Source organism: Coregonus lavaretus, assembly GCF_964263955.1.
Source record: "Coregonus lavaretus genome assembly, chromosome: 8".
In the NCBI taxonomy this organism is placed as follows: domain Eukaryota; kingdom Metazoa; phylum Chordata; class Actinopteri; order Salmoniformes; family Salmonidae; genus Coregonus; species Coregonus lavaretus.
In genome coordinates, this window is record NC_139995.1 from 31,368,005 (window position 1) to 31,380,583 (window position 12,579).

A 12,579-nucleotide genomic window follows, 5' to 3' on the forward strand; every position below is an offset into this window, starting at 1 on the left:
CTAGTTAGGGACCATCAATAAATTACACAATGTAAATGGGACAATATTTTAATGTTGCAAATCGTTTAGTTGTTTCATTAAATGCGTTCAATATTTGTATATGAATTTCTAAAATGTATAGTTGGTTTGAGGTCATTGAAGTTTGGAGCTATTGACCGTTTAAAATATTGTCCCATGTACATTGTGTAATTTACTGATGGTCCCTAACTAGCCCCATAGGGTAATCTAATGTCAAACCAAATTGATCATGGGCAATAAGATCAGGTCAGGTCCAGCTGCGCTCTGAATTGATTACTTGGGTGCTGCCAGCGGTGGGCATGATTGAAATAAACCCAACCCATGGAAAACAGTTTTTTCTATCATGTTTCAGACAAGACTGACTTTATGACCAAAATTATCCTATTTACAATTTGTAGTCAATTTTGACACTAGACTAAATGTTTGAGTCATATCAATGCCACATAGGGTGTTTTCAAAACAAGATGTTGCTTTTTAGGGACAGTTGCTCTTTAAGGCAGCAAAATGTGAAGACTACACAAAACACTTCAATAAGTCTTTTTGAGCAGAAGACTACAGCAAGAGACTTAACTCAAAATATTTATTACATTTGGATGATGTAGATATTTACATTGAAAGAATCATATTCTTGACACATTGACAGACAAGTTAAAATGAACAAACAAGACATGGTGAACATGCTGAAAACTATATAAAACCAGTGAGCGATTTAATGAAATTTAAAGCATTACGGACAACTGATTATGGTGATCATTACTTATACGCGTATACACAGGCATTAGAAGTCATTTCAATTTCCATTGATTTGTTACGATATCACAGATGTCAACAACTATTCCTGTGCTCCTGAACTACAGCAGCATTTTAGATATCAAAGTATCCTTCACTTGTAGACATTAAACAAGAGAGCCAAACACATTCTAGATATAGCAGATCATGGGAAAAAAAACGTGTAAATCTTTTTAGATTTTAACTAGATGAAGGTGAACTTAATTGAAGATGATAGATGTGCAAAACCGCCTTTATAGGAACAGCCTGATTTTATACCAGACATATTAGAAATACTAGCTACAATTTGTGTCCCTGCTTAGAGTCTGCATATCACAGCCTCTGCAACGTGTAATGCAATAGTTGGTTTAATAGGAAATTCAACAAATGGGGTGGACAAACACTAAAATACTAACAATAAAATGTCACCATAAATTGTTCTTAGACTGTGTTTACACAGTCAGCCCAATTCTGATCTTTTGCCAAATTATTGGCAAAAGAGTTTCTGATTGGTCAACAGACCAATTAGTAGAAAAATATCAGAATTGGGCTGCCTGTGTAATTGCAGTCATAGTGACAGATACGATTTCAGAAAAGCTAAACTCTACAATTAGTTGAAAATCCATATGTATTGTATTTAAAATAAGTTTCACACCAGATTGTCCTTACCGTGATCATATACACTCACACACATACAAAACACACTCACTCACACATACCCCGATAGTGGGGCGAATCACCATTGAACTGGATTCCAGTTGTCTAGACTTTCATTGTTCAGAAGGAAAGAGAAAGATCAGGTGAACAAACCAAGATTACATTTTTTGGGGGGGGGAACCTGAAAGAGGAATATGTCCAATGAAAGATCCGGATGTGCTCTTTTCCAATCCCACTGCAAGGAAAAAATTAAAAGAGGAATTTGGATTGATTGCTGATTGAGTAGAGGAAGTGGCCATGGTGAGTGATGTCACTCTGGAGTCTTGGGCGCTGTCATTAATCACTGGTGGGCGGGGACTGTGAACAGGGCTTCCTCCGGCATCCGTGAAGTGTCTACATTCTGTACAATGAAAAGAGATAGAGCGATCAGTCAGCACTAGGACACATAAGGTTAGTCCAATTGAACCTGAACCTCTTTCTCGCTCTGTTTTAGAGTACAAGTCCAGTGAGGGTGCTTGTCTGGGGTACCTACCTCTGGCCTGTCCCTGTGGGTGTTCACAGCTTCCACGTTCAAAAAGACAGACTCTACTTTACAGCCTACAGGGACAGGATAGGATGAGAAGAAAACCAAACAATAGTTCAAGACAGAAATAGAAAGGGAAGAGATTGAGGGCAAATGTGTTTTTAAGTTTCTAAACTAGAGGGCAGCAGCAGTACACTGTGTTTAATACACAGACTAAGGCCAGGGTTCAATTAGATCAGCGTTAACCCACGGTAACCAACAATCGCAGGTTTAACTGCGCTGGAGCTGTCAAATTAGTGAGCGGCTGTTCTTGTGTTCATTGTCACGAAGCCACACCCTATCCCACCCACGTTAGAAGTTAAGAATGAGAAAGTGTAGGCTATATAAAAAGAATTACACTCAAATTGAATATAATTAAATAATAACAATTTATATCAGCCTAATGGAGGAGTAGATTACATCACACATTTCAGTGTTTCAACTTGTAACACGGCTGCATGAGATTTCTACTAATGTGACTCTGTGCATCCAATAGCAATGTCCGCGATAGGTATAACGCCAGGAGCTGTTTGTGGATTTGACAGCTCCTACATCGCCTACACAAAAACAATGCCGGTTACCACAGGTTAACGCTGATCTGATTGAATCCTGGCCTAACACTACTACTGTACATTTAAATAGTGCTCGTAGTCTTGACTGAACTGGATTACATGTATCCAGGTGATTCGAATCAAAAGGATGAATACATGTCATTGGAGTAAATACAGTGAGGGAAAAAAGTATTTGATCCCCTGCTGATTTAGTAAGTTTGCCCACTGACAAAGAAATGATCAGTCTATAAGTTTAATGGTAGGTTTATTTAAACAGTGAGAGACAGAATAACAACAAAAAACTCCAGAAAAACGCATGTCAAAAATGTTATAAATTTATTTGCATTTTAATGAAGGGAAATAAGTATTTGACCCCCTCGCAATCAGAAAGATTTCTGGCTCCCAGGTGTCTTTGGAGTGCTCCTAATCTCAGCTTGTTACCTGTATAAAAGACCTGTCCACAGAAGCAATCAATCAATCAGATTCCAAACTCTCCACCATGGCCAAGACCAAAGAGCTCTCCAAGGATGTCAGGGACAAGATTGTAGACCTACACAAGGCTGGAATGGGCTATAAGACCATCGTCAAGCAGCTTGGTGAGAAGGTGACAACAGTTGGTGCGATTATTCGCAAATGGAAGAAACACAAAATAACTGTCAATCTCCCTCAGCTTGGGGCTCCATGCAAGATCTCACCTCGTGGAGTTGCAATGATCACGAGAACGGTGAGGAATCAGGCCAGAACTACACGGGAGGATCTTGTCAATGATCTCAAGGCAGCTGGGACCATAGTCACCAAGAAAACAATTGGTAACACACTACGCCGTGAAGGACTGAAATCCTGCAGCGCCCGCAAGGTCCCCCTGCTCAAGAAAGCACATATACATGCCCGTCTGAAGTTTGCCAATGAACATCTGAATGATTCAGAGGAGAACTGGGTGAAAGTGTTGTGGTCAGATGAGACCAAAATCGAGCTCTTTGGCATCAACTCAACTCGCCGTGTTTGGAGGAGGAGGAATGCTGCCTATGACCCCAAGAACACCATCCCTACCGTCAAACATGGAGGTGGAAACATTATGCTTTGGGGGTGTTTTTCTGCTAAGGGGACAGGACAACTTCACCGCATCAAAGGGACGATGGACGTGGCCATGTACCGTCAAATCTTGGGTGAGAACCTCCTTCCCTCAGCCAGGGCATTGAAAATGGGTCGTGGATGGGTATTCCAGCATGACAATGACCCAAAACACACGTCCAAGGCAACAAAGGAGTGGCTCAAGAAGAAGCACATTAAGGTCCTGGAGTGGCCTAGCCAGTCTCCAGACCTTAATCCCATAGAAAATCTGTGGAGGGAACTGAAGGTTCGAGTTGCCAAACGTCAGCCTCGAAACCTTAATGACTTGGAGAAGATCTGCAAAAAGGAGTGGGACAAAATCCCTCCTGAGATGTGTGCAAACCTGGTGGCCAACTACAAGAAACGTCTGACCTCTGTGATTGCCAACAAGGGTTTTGCCACCAAGTACTAAGTCATGTTTTTCAAATACTTATTTCCCTCATTAAAATGCAAATCAATTTATAACATTTTTGACATGCGTTTTTCTGGATTGTTTTGTTGTTATTCGGTCTCTCACTGTTCAAATAAACCTACCATTAAAATTATAGACTGATCATTTCTTTGTCAGTGGGCAAACGTACAAAATCAGCAGGGGATCAAATACTTTTTCCCCCTCACTGTATGCATAGAATAAAGCATGTAATTGAAACCTTTATCCTGTGTTACTAATACACTTTTAATGCAGTTATTGATAATAGTGTACTCACCATAAGCCACAGGTGTCAGCTTCAGTACAGTGTGCAAAGGGCACATCAGGTAAGGCAGCTCCTCTGAAGAACAAAAACAGAACAACGTAGATGATGCCTAAATGGATTCAATTTAGTTGTATTAGAGCTAATGCTCATCTGATCATGACAGGTGAACACCCTCTCCTATATGCTCAGTTTGTTTTATAGTATAAATTAAGCTGTAATACTGGGGTGTATTACCTGGCATGATGACTCCTGGCTGTCCCCATTCCACCTGTTCATGCTGCTGCAGTTTCAACTGTTCTGCGGCTATGGAACCTTGACCTGTTCACCAGACGTGCTACTCTGTGTGTCTCTCTGCGCGTGTCTCTCTCTGTGTGTGTGTGTGTCGCTCTCTCACTCTCTGTGTGTGTGTCTCTCTCGCTCTCACTCTCTGTGTGTGTGTGTGTGTGTGTGTGTGTGTGTGTGTGTGTGTGTGTGTGTGTGTATGTCTATCTCTCACTCTCTGTGTGTGTGTATGTCTCTCTCTCACTCTCTGTGTGTGTGTGTGTCTCGCTCTCACTCTCTGTTTGTGTGTGTCTCTCTCTCACTCTCTGTGTGTGTGTCTCTCTCTCACTCTCTGTGTGTGTGTGTGTGTGTGTGTGTGTCTCTCGACCTCGACCTCGACCTCTGAATGCTCGGCTATGAAAAGCCAACTGACATTTACTCCTGAGGTACTGACCTGTTGCACCCTCTACAACTGATTATTATTCGACCCTGCTGGTCAACTATGAATGTTTGAACATCTTGAAGAACAATCTGGCCTTAATGGCCATGTACTCATAATCTCCACCAGGCACAGCCAGAAGAGGACTGGCCACCCCTCAGATCCTGGTTCCTCTCTAGGTTTCTTCCTAGGTTCCTGCCGTTCTAGGGAGTTTTTCCTTAGCCACCGTGCTTCTACATCTGCATTGCTTGCTGTTTGGGGTTTTAGGCTGGGTTTCTGTATAAGCACTTTGTGACATCTGCCGATGTAAAAAGGGCTTTATAAATACATTTGATTTGAAGAGATATACGCTACCTGCGCTCTTATCCAGGAAGTAAGCGAGCAGGCAGCGCATGACAGCCTGGTGACAGATGACCAGGACGTTCTCCTGCCTTTCCAGCTCCATGATGACTGGCTCCAGACGCTGCACCAGGTCCTCATAGGACTGAGGGGACAAGCAGAGGCCTGTTAACACACACAGAGCGAGAGAGAGAGAGAGAGAAAGAGTGTTCGTTCTGTGATGGACTCACCTCGCCTTTAGGATAGCGGTAGCGGTATTTGTCCTGGTCTCTCAGAGCAAACTCCTGAGGGAAATGTCCCTGGATCTCCTCATACATCATCTCCTCACACACACCCTGGAAGAGGGAGAGAAACCAAAACAACAAGCCTGTTTAACAGCAAGCTTAGGAGACATGGTAACCGTCAATCACATTGACTGATGCAGAGCATAATCGTAGATAGAGTTATAGATAGATCTATTAAAGAATAAATACAAACAAAATATAATAACAATAGCCAAAATACAAACACACGTTTGCACACACATACACAAACGCACACATACAGCGTCTATCTCATTGAGAGCCTTCCACTGCTCGTAGGGCACAGCCACAGTCTCAGCTGTCTGGATGGTCCTCTTCATCTGGCTGGTCCACACCTTCAGATCCTTAATGTTCTGCTCCTGGATGAACTTCTCCAGACACTTTGCAAACTGACCAACAGGCAGGGAGAGAAATAATGACGTTACATACAGTTTATATTTCTATTACCAATAGATGGACAGACACACACAAAGAAACACACCTCCTTGCCCCTGCCAGACAGGCCAGAGTCTCCTCCGATGCGTCCCTTGACGTTGTGGTCACTCTCTCCATGGCGACACAGGTAGATGGAGCGTGGTGTGATGTGGATGTTCATCAGGTAGTAGACGATGCGGCTCTGGATGTGGTCCTGGACCTGGTTCACCAGGTACCTCCGGCCCACGTCCATTATCTTGATGTAGGAAAGATCCCTGGGGGGGGGGGGGGGGGGGATGGGGGATGGAGTATGAGTGACTATCAGATCTATTAGCAGTGTGAGGCAGTTAAATGACTGCTGACCTTGTCCATGTGTATTCTGTGTGTGTGTGTATTCTCACCTGTCCAGTATATTGTCAGAGCATATTTTGAAACCACTAGTGTGTGTGTTCACCTGTCTAGAACCTCATCCAGTGGCTGGTAGGAGTTCTCATAGCACTTGATCCTCTTCATGAAGTCCTCGATGACCTCTTCTGTATTACAGTCTATGTAGTCAGGACTACCCAGCTTCACTTGCTGCACGGACAGACAGGAAATACAAACAGGAATAGGAAATGAGTCGAGAGAAAAAGAGAAAGAGCATGCTAAAAGCATGCTTTCAGAACCGAAAAACATCTATCTCGCTTCTTTGCTGAAAGTCTGCCAGGGCATATCAACACAAAGATGGTAGAAATTATTCATCAAGAGGCCTATCTTACAGGAATATCAAATATTAAAGCAGAAGTCTTGAATTTCATGCGCAATCATGCTTAATCATGTCTGATCTTTTACATAACCAGTGGCCTACGTAAAATGCTGAAAGATAGCAGAGATATCACTCACCACTATGTTCTCCGCAATGACATCAGGGTCTTCACACACAGACTCCACAAAGAACACCTGGGAGGTTGAAAATGAAGATTCAGTATAAAATACTGTAAAATATACTGTACCCTGTAAGAAAAGTAGTGAATCCCATGAATCAACAATAACTTCAGATACTAATGCCAGACCCTGGGGTTCCATACCTTAAAGCCGTTCTGCTCTGCAAACCTGGTGATGGTCCCTCTCCTCTGCCTGGTGGTGTTAGTGGCATCAAACACCTGAGGCAATGAAGGGCAAACTCCAGTCAGTCACAACATCCTCATTACACTCAGGTTAGGAGTCCTGGGAGCACCAAGCAAAACATAAACATGTATATGAATTGCGGTGCATACCCAAACAAGTACTGTAGACTGAAGATCAATAGTGGGAAAAGGGTGCACAAGGTTATTTCTTGCAAAGTAGCCTACATGAATTACATTTATTGTGCACCCTTTCCCCCCTATTCATCAACATCCTCATTCACAAACTGATCATGAGCCACACTTAAGTCACTGTGGATCTAACCTGGGTCCAGTCTGTTTATCTAACATTCCACCCCAAGTACTCCGTGTCATATGTTTATCATGACAAGGAGTGGCATGATAGCTAAACAGACTGGTAGCCATACTAGGTCTGCTCTGCTCTACTCACCGCCACCTGGCCCCCCTCCACACTCAGGTACTGCCGCACATCATTCAGCGCTGTCAGTGCACACTGCCTATTGGTGGACACACACAACAGAATCAGAAAGACGACCAGAAACACCTTAAAGTGACACTGTAGGTAAAGACCTATGAGAATGAACTGAATTCAAACTTTGCTAATATAAAGCAACTGGTCAAAATGCACTCCGTAGATATTAATGTAAATACAACTTTGTTCTTTCAACGGTCTCTGCCTATTAAAAAGCCCAATAAAGAGTGCATTCCCTGTAACTTTGGTCTGTAATGAGAGATTAGTGAATAGAGTGGTGGGTTAGGCCTAACTTGACCTGTTCAGCTCATTCCAACAGCCCGTCTCCAGCCTCACCTCCTGATCTTCAGCCCCTCTTCATTGTCTGGACGGAAAAACTCAAAGGACTTGTAGATCTTCACACACTCTCTCCTGTACTGACCCACGTTGAACTCTAAACAACACAGACATACTGTCAGTCAACCCTATTTCCTGTGTGTGTGAGTGAGTGAGTGAGTGAGTGAGTGAGATAGACCTCAAAAGAGACTGTTAGATAATGAGAGAGCTTGAGCTGGTACCTTTGGTTGGCACACCAATCCAGTTGAGATAGCGGGTCAGCTTCTTGGAGATGTAGGTCTTACCTCTGGCTGGGAGGCCAACCGTCACAATAAGTGTGGGACAGTTGGTCATACATACTAAGAGAGACAGAGAGGAGAAACAGAAAAATAGGGGGGGAAAAAATAGGACGAGAGAGACAGAAAGTTTAATGACTGTCCCTATTGTACACAGACACAGTGAATGTCAGTGGATGGTACAGTCTGTCATTGAATCAAATGGGACCTTGCCCATTAATGCAGAATCTAAAATCAACAACTCAGGCCTTAATTAAGGCGTAGACTGGATGGAGCAGTTTTGGTGGATCATTTGAGTAAAAGTGAAGCAGATGCAAACAGATGTGTATACACTTGGGTGATTCGTTAATGAAACAAAACAACAAAAAAATAGCATGATTTATCCATAGAAGGGTCCTTTGGAGGAAATATTGTTGACATATATTTGACATTTGTATCTTAAAGCATAATTGAGAAATAATTAATTGAATTTGGAACATTTGTGACATTTTGGCCTCTTAAAATTCGATGATGTTTCATCTGTAGGTGCTAAGAAGCTCAAGTTGGTGTCAAATGAAGCTTTACCGCTTGCTCTGTAATATGAGTAGCATTTTCTTACATAAATGTATGAATATTGAAAATATGAAGATTAGATTGATTTAGCACATTTTGTAATATATTGAACATAATATACTCTACAGCATTTCAAAGTGGGATCTCTGCTACTTTTAGAGTTACGATCCAATTTGTAAGCGTTACCAACAGAGTGAATGTGAAAATGGATTCAAAATGGTCGCCCTCTGCTGGTGATTTGCAGGATATGCAATGATGCAAGTTAAAATGAGAACAACTGGTTACATTGCCTACTATGCCAATTTCTCTGTATAAAGTGGTCCATAACTTTAAAAAGAGACTGCCTTTAAAAAGCAACAAATCCCTTTGAAAACAGTCTATGGAATCAATATGAGTCAAAATTGACTACAAGTGTAAATAGGATAATTTTGTTTACATAAGACAACACGTTGAGCATTTTTTTAACTTGAGAAATACTGGACCAAACACCTTAGTTAGATGTAAAATTGCACAACTAAAACATCCTCAGCAAAAACGTCAAAATATATTACAGATTTCTTGAGTTATCTTAGATTCATTCTGGGGATTTTGAGGAAGTAAAATAAGCTTCCACATCTACAGTGTCTCATGGGGGATAAATATCATTAAACAAACGCGGAATCAGTCAGGAAACACAACTCCAAGAATAAAATCTAATTTTTCTAACAGAAAAACACGTGCCAATCGGCATGTTCTGTGGCTCTTTAAAACTAGCAGAGATCCCACTCTGGAACTTTGATATGCCCATAGAGTATATTATGTTCAACAATATATTGAACAATTTGCCAAATCTAAAGATATATTATTTATATATTTCATGTTCAGTTTCAATATCCAACTTATATTAATAATTTCTCAATTATGCTTTAAAGGGATATGTTGGGATTTGGGCATTTAGCAGATAGCGCAATGACTGGAAGTTTATAGGTAACACTAGTTAGCATTGGCTCGCGAAACTACCTTTAACTTCTTTCACACTGGACACTGACATAAAAATGGTATCCCCGAGTTCATCTGACTCTGGGGAAGTATATAAAGGGCCTCATTGCCAAAATCTCGAAGTATCCCTTTAAGATACAAATGTCACATGCCAACAATCCAAAGGACCCCCCCACCGTAAAAAAAGGACCCTTCTATGGATTACATTGTGAAAATCCCCAAAAATCATTAGAGATGCTGTGTCATGAACATTGGCAAACACTTAAGGACTGACTTGAGATCAGCCACTCCATAACAGCCATGACCTGGTAGATACCAGAGTCTGGAGAAGCAGGTGGAAAGAAGGACGAATTGGCCAAATGAGGAAAGAGGAGAAAGTAGAGCAGAAAGAGGAGCAGTAGGCATGAATAAGCCTTTTGTGTTGTTGACAGAGGGAATCTAGGAAAATCGCTCCCATATCTAAGAGCAAGTCAAGCAGACAATGTCTTTGGAAGAGCTGGTGAAGCTGTGACACACACACACACACACACACACACACACACACACACACACACACGTTTCCAGATCTAATTAAAGCTGTAATATGTAACTTTATGGGCAACCTGACCAAATTCACATAGAAATGTGACTTATAGAGCTGTCATTCTCATTGAAAGCAAGTCTAAGAAGCAGTAGATCTGTTCTATGTGTGCCATTTCCCATTCTTAAGTTTAGTTTTTGTGTCTTCTACTTTCAGTTTTTTTATACCAGCTTCAAAAAGCTGAAAATACAATATTTTTGGTTATTGAAAATATATTTCACAGTGGTTTAGATGGTACAATGATTCTCTTGCTTGTTTTGTCACATAAATTGAAATTAGGTGAACTATTAGAATTTTAGCAACCACAAAATTGCAGAGCGATTTCTGCATATTGCACCTTTAAACTAGGGTAAATAGCAAGAAGACCTGCTGCTGCTCGACGTGATCCAGACTGCACATAGGCATACTATCTGGTGATCTCAGAATAACCAAGTTTCAGTGTTCAACTGGTTAGGCATAAGTGAAACAGTCAACCAAAGTTCAAAGTGACACAGCATAAAAAACACTGACCAACTGCTCCACTACTGACCTAGTTTGGTAAAGTAATCCTGTGGCCCCCTTCAAAACGGAGGGAGAAGTAGTCTACTGTCCTACAAACTCCGGCTGCTAACTGGCTAACCCTCCTCCTTAACCATTGTAATCCCCTCCAGTGGCCCTATTGGCTAGGATTGGGGGGCTGGATTAGTGAAATCACACAAAGCCTGGCATGGTTCTTTGTTCTCCTTTCTACTTTCTCATTACTGTGCCAAATGTACGAGCCAAAGGGGGAGAAAACCACCTCTGAAATCTGCAATGTCTGCACCTGAAAGAGGAAGAGAGTCGAGCTCAGCACAAGGGAGCATCTGGAATAGTTCAGAGGGAGACAGTGTAGTTTTTTTAGGGTGAGGACCACTGAGGTATAATAAGAACAGGGAACAAATCAACCCTAAAAGTCTACAGATCCCAAGCACGGCTGACTGAACACTTGGTTAACTAAGCGAAAAGTAGACAGAGTTCCACAGGAAGAGAGGCAAACCAAGTCTGCAGAGTAATCATCTGCTGCCTACCTACCACACAGGGCACTACCATCATCACCACGGAAAACGGACGCATTGTCAATGGGGTTGTCATCTTCAATACAGAGATTCCTTACCAGTTCGATACCGTAGCAGGCCATGCGTAATTGCATCATTGGCTTAATAAACAACGTTTTAAAATTGTAACATCAAGAAAAACACACCTTAAAGTCTAATAATTTGAGACGAAATCGAAATGATGCAACGTTGCACCCCTGGAGAAAATGTTGAGCGCACAGAACCTTGTCAGGTTGCGCAACGCCGCAGTGTGTACATAAAAATGTGAATATCTAAGTTCCATGAGGTAGGCCTACAAAATATAAAAATGTACTTAAAATAATCTGTATCTGGCATACGCCTACGTTGCACCCATTGTGCGCTGTTGGCACGAGCCAGCCAAGGCAACTTACCCCTTCTTTGCGAAATGTGCTTTTCAGGCAGCCCGTTTTTACATGGCATCCATATTTTCTTCAGCGGGTTCTGAGTAAGCTCGCGGGGTGATGTTGCCATTATAACCTCTTCGTTGGAAGTCATCTTGGTTGCCGCACCATGCCCCGTTTCTAAGCGACAGAAGTGGTACGTGATGAGGGCTGGTCTGACAACTGCGCTGCGAGGGAATGGATGTCATATCGGCTGAGGAACATCAAACGTATATCATTACCGTAATGTCACTACGCTGAGCGCATCAAATGGTGTGAAATATTCATAATTCCGGACAACACGGTGTTTCGTGCGAGCAGCACTGACTACACCTTTAGATGATCAGATTTCAAGAGTTGTCTTCATTTATAGCCTGAGGGCCAGTCTGTTTGTGCGATCATGCCAGCTCATTGTGACTCATTTTCATGCCAAACATGTTTGTCTTATCAAGGACAGCAATGGAGTAGGCAAGGACACAATATATTTGGGACCAGGCTAGTAGGCTACATGTATGACCATTCAATAAAGTTAAACAAAACGCTGTTATTTATTTTCTGTTTATTAACATTCCTATGAAAATGAGCTGCAATTAACAGAGCATCTAAGTGAGTATGTTTATTCTTATTTTCTTGTCCAAGGCTCACTTGAAAAAGGGATGCCAATGTTAATGT

At 41.9% G+C, this 12,579-nt stretch overlaps 1 pseudogene across 1 annotated transcript; it reads right to left on the minus strand.

The window, feature by feature from the left end:
- Positions 1-632: 632 nt before the first annotated feature.
- Positions 633-12,132, minus strand: LOC311133454 (6-phosphofructo-2-kinase/fructose-2,6-bisphosphatase 4-like; annotated as a pseudogene). Its single transcript, XR_014615385.1, has 14 exons — positions 11,899-12,132; positions 8,270-8,386; positions 8,049-8,145; positions 7,671-7,737; positions 7,184-7,258; positions 6,999-7,055; positions 6,571-6,692; positions 6,184-6,391; positions 5,945-6,091; positions 5,631-5,735; positions 5,416-5,545; positions 4,374-4,436; positions 1,976-2,040; positions 633-1,843 (listed from the first exon to the last, which is right to left on the minus strand). The product of XR_014615385.1 is annotated as a 6-phosphofructo-2-kinase/fructose-2,6-bisphosphatase 4-like (transcript).
- Between the last annotated feature and the right edge of the window lie 447 nt (positions 12,133-12,579).